We start from the raw sequence: 5,052 nt of genomic DNA, 5'->3' as shown, positions 1-5,052 counted from the left end.
GTTTGTGTACTGTTGCCATACAACGTATGACGTTATATACTATTACGATATAACGATTAACGTTCTATTCTATTACGTTATAACGTATAACGTTATGTGGTATTTCCTTATAACGTATAACGTTATATACTATTACGTTATAACGTATAACGTTATGTGGTATTTCCTTATAACCTATAACGTTCTATTCTATTACGATATAACGCATAACGTTATATAATATTACGTTATAACGTAGAATGTCATATACTATTAACATATAACGTACAACGTTATATGCAATGACGTTATAACGCATAACGTAATATGGTATTACGTTATAGCGTATAACGGTATATACCATTACGTTATAACGTATATCATTATGAAGCATAGCATTATAACCTATAACGTGATATGGTATTACCTTATAATCTCTAACGTTTTATACTATTCCGTTATAACGTAAAACGCTATATACTACTACCACATTTTTTTTTATTATACGTAGAAAAATCCTCATTGGCAGCCGGTGTTGCTATCGTACCAGGCGAGTATTTTGGCACTCTTATAGACAAAAAATTCGACGGTGGTCGTCCTCACGTTTATAGTGGAGGAGCCCCGGTCTATCTCGCGAATTACTATCAGGGTGGTACCCCTCGTCATGTTCCTACTTAATGAGTGAGGCATCCTTGTTTATGTTGGGCCGCTAGGGGGGACCACACCACCTAGCGTCGAGCTCCTTGTCTCGTTGCCCTAGCTGGATCGCGGTCTCTTTTCCTTTCTCTCTATGCCCGTTCCTTCGCGAGCATCACCTGCTCGCAGGAGGTACGGAAGGCAGTGTGTACCTGGCGCCCTCTCAGCATTGCTTTTACTGCAGCTTCGGGGGGCACACTCGCGCCGATGACGATCTAATTGGCGCGTCGCGGTTCCACCCACGCCGGGCAGAACTCCAACGTGTCCTGCGCCGAACCTTCCTCTTCCTTGCAAAAAACAAAATATAGATATTCGCCCAACGTGGGGCTCGAACCCACGACCCTGAGATTAAGAGTCTCATGCTCTACCGACTGAGCTAGCCGAGCGTTTGTATACTGTTGCCATATACCGTATGACGTTATATACTATTACGATATAACGTATAACGTTCTATTCTATTACGTTATAACGTATAACGTTATGTGGTATTTCCTTATAACGTATAACGTTATATACTATTACGCTATAACGTATAACGTTATGTGGTATTTCCTTATATCCTATAACGTTATATTCTATTACGATATAACGCATAACGTTATATTCTATTACGATATAACGTATAACGTTATATGGTATTACGTTATAACGTTTATCGTTATTTACTATTTCGTTATAACGTATAACGTTATATACTACTACGTTATAACGTATATCGTTATATATTATTACGTTATAACGTAGAATGTTATATACTATTAACATATAACGTACAACGTTATATGCAATGACGTTATAACGCATAACGTAATATGGTATTACGTTATAGCGTATAACGGTATATACCATTACGTTATAACGTATATCAGTATGAAGCATAGCATTATAACCTATAACGTGATATGGTATTACTTTATAACCTCTAACGTTTTATACTATTCCGTTATAACGTAAAACGCTATATACTACTACCATATTTTTTTTCTATTATACGTAGAAAAATCCTCATTGGCAGCCGGTTTTGCTTTCGTACCACGCGAGTAGTTTGGGACTCTTATAGACAAAAAATTCCACGGTGGTCGTCCTCACGTTTATAGTGGAGGTGCCCCGGTCTATCTTGCGAATTACTATCAGGGTGGTACCCCTCGTCATGTTCCTACTTAATGAGTGAGGCATCCTTGTTTATGTTGGGCCGCTAGGGGGGACCACACCACCTAGCGTCGAGCTCCTTGTCTCGTCGCCCTAGCTGGATCGCGGTCTCTTTTCCTTTCTCTCTATGCCCGTTCCTTCGCGAGCATCACCTGCTCGCAGGAGGTACGGAAGGCAGTGTATACCTGGCGCCCTCTCTGCATTGCTTTTACTGCAGCTTCGGGGGGCACACTCGCGCCGATGACGATCTGATTGGCGCGTCGCGGTTCCGCCAACGTCGGACAGAACTCCAACGTGTTATGCGCCGTACTTTCCCCTTCATTGCAAAAAAAAAATATATATATATATTCGCCCAACGTGGGACTTGAACCCACGACCCTGAGATTAAAAGTCTCATGCTCTACCGACTGAGCTAGCCGGGCTCTGATATAGTATTACGTTATAACTTATAACGTTACATACTATTACCATATAACCTACAACGTTATATGGAATGACGATATAACGTATAACGTTATATGGTATTACTTCATAAGGTATAACGTTATATACTACTACGTTATAACGTATAACGTTACATAATATTACCTTTTTCCGTGTAACGATATATACTATTACCTTTTAACGTATATCGCAATGTAGCATTGTGTTATACCGTGTAACGTTATACGGTAACACATTATAACGAATAACGATATCTTCTATTACCTTATAACCTCTAACGTTATATACTATTACGTTATAACGTATATCGTTATGTAGCATTGCTATATAGCGTAAAACGTTACATGATATTGCCTTATAGCGTATAACATAAAATATACCATTACTATACATCGTATAACGGTATATACTATTACGTTATAACGTATAACGATATATCGTCTTACGTTATAACGTATATCGTTCTGTAGCATTGCGTTATATCATACAACGTTATATGGTATTAGCTTATAACAGATAACTTTATATTCTATTACGTTATAATGTATTACTTTATATGGTATTTCGATATGACGTATAACGCTATATACTATTTTCTTATAACTTATAACGTTATACGCTATTACGTTATAGCGTATAACGGTATATACCATTACGTGCCAACGTATATCGCTATGAAGCATTGCATGATAACCTATAATGTGATATGGTATTACGTTATCACGTATAACGTTATATTCTATTACGTTATAACGTGCGGCGTTATATACTATTTCATTACAACCTCAAACGTTATATACTATTCCGTTATAACGTATAACATTATATACTATTTCGATATTACGTATATCGTTAAGTAGCATTGCGTTATAACGTACACCTTGTATGGTATTTTCTTCTGGTTCGTAACGTTATATATTATTACCGTCTAACGTATAACGTACATCATTATATGCTATTACGTTATAACGTATAACTTTATATGATATTACGTTATGACGTATAACGCTATATACTATTACCTTTTAACTTATGACGTTATATGCTATTACGTTATAACGTATAACATTTTATGGTATTACGGTGGTATTATTATACGTGGAGAAATCCTCATTGACAACCGGTGTTGCTACCGTACCACGCGAGTAGTTTGGCACTCTTATAGACAAAAAATTCGACGGTGGTCGTCCTCACGTTTATAGTGGAGGAGCCCCGGTCTATCTCGCGAATTACTATCAGGGTGGTATCCCTCGTCATGTTCCTACTTAATGAGTGAGGCATCCTTGTTTATGTTGGGCCGCTAGGGGGGACCACACCACCTAGCGTCGAGCTCCTTGTCTCGTTGCCCTAGCTGGATCGCGGTCTCTTTGCCTTTCTCTCTATGCCCGTTCCTTCGCGAGCATCACCTGCTCGCAGGAGGTACGGATGGCAGTGTGTACCTGGCGCCCTCTCAGCATTGCTTTTACTGCAGCTTCGGGGGGCACACTCGCGCCGATGACGATCTGATTGGCGCGTCGCGGTTCCACCCACGCCGGGCAGAACTCCAACGTGTCCTGCGCCGAACCTTCCTCTTCCTTGCAAAAAAAAAAATATAGATATTCGCCCAACGTGGGGCTCGAACCCACGACCCTGAGATTAAGAGTCTCATGCTCTACCGACTGAGCTAGCCGGGCGTTTGTATACTGTTGCCATATACCGTATGACGTTATATACTATTACGATATAACGTATAACGTTCTATTCTATTACGTTATAACGTATAACGTTATGTGGTATTTCCTTATAACGTATAACGTTATATACTATTACGTTATAACGTATAACGTTATGTGGTATTTCCTTATAACCTATAACGTTATATTCTATTACGATATAACGCATAACGTTATATTCTATTACGATATAACGTATAACGTTATATGGTATTACGTTATAACGTTTATCGATATATACTATTTCGTTATAACGTATAACGTTATATACTACTACGTTATAACGTATATCGTTATATATTATTACGTTATAACGTAGAATGTTATATACTATTAACATATAACGTACAACGTGATATGCAATGACGTTATAACGCATAACGTATTATGGTATTACGTTATAGCGTATAACGGTATATACCATTACGTTATAACGTATATCGTTATGAAGCATAGCATTATAACCTATAACGTGATACGGTATTACCTTATAACCTCTAACGTTTTATACTATTCCGTTATATGTAAAACGCTATATACTACTACCATATTTTTTTTTTATTATACGTAGAGAAATCCTCATTGGCAGCCGGTGTTGCTATCGTACCACGCGAGTAGTTTGGCACTCTTATAGACAAAAAATTCGACGGTGATCGTCCTCACGTTTATAGTGGAGGAGCCCCGGTCTATCTCGCGAATTACTATCAGGGTGGTACCCCTCGTCTCGTTCCTACTTAATGAGTGAGGCATCCTTGTTTATGTTGGGCCGCTAGGGGGGACCACACCACCTAGCGTCGAGCTCCTTGTCTCGTTGCCCTAGCTGGATCGCGGTCTCTTTTCCTTTTTCTCTATGCCCGTTCCTTCGCGAGCATCACCTGCTTGCAGGAGGTACGGAAGGCAGTGTGTACCTGGCGCCCTCTCAGCATTGCTTTTACTGCAGCTTCGGGGGGCACACTCGCGCCGATGACGATCTGATTGGCGCGTCGCGGTTCCGCCAACGTCGGACAGAACTCCAACGTGTTATGCGCCGTACTTTCCCCTTCATTGCAAAAAAAAAATATATATATATATT

The 5,052-nt window shown here is 39.4% G+C and overlaps 1 non-coding gene across 1 annotated transcript; it reads right to left on the bottom strand.

Annotated features, from left to right (window-relative positions):
* Positions 1 to 2,173: 2,173 nt before the first annotated feature.
* Trnak-uuu (transfer RNA lysine (anticodon UUU)) lies at positions 2,174 to 2,246 on the bottom strand. Its single transcript has one exon. It is a non-coding gene; the product is annotated as a tRNA-Lys (tRNA).
* Positions 2,247 to 5,052: the final 2,806 nt, after the last annotated feature.

This window comes from Bombus fervidus, chromosome 7 (genome assembly GCF_041682495.2).
Source record: "Bombus fervidus isolate BK054 chromosome 7, iyBomFerv1, whole genome shotgun sequence".
Classification (NCBI taxonomy): Eukaryota; Metazoa; Arthropoda; class Insecta; order Hymenoptera; family Apidae; genus Bombus; species Bombus fervidus.
The sequence above is the reverse complement of the archived record's forward strand: the minus strand, read 5'-3'. Positions and strand labels throughout refer to the sequence as shown.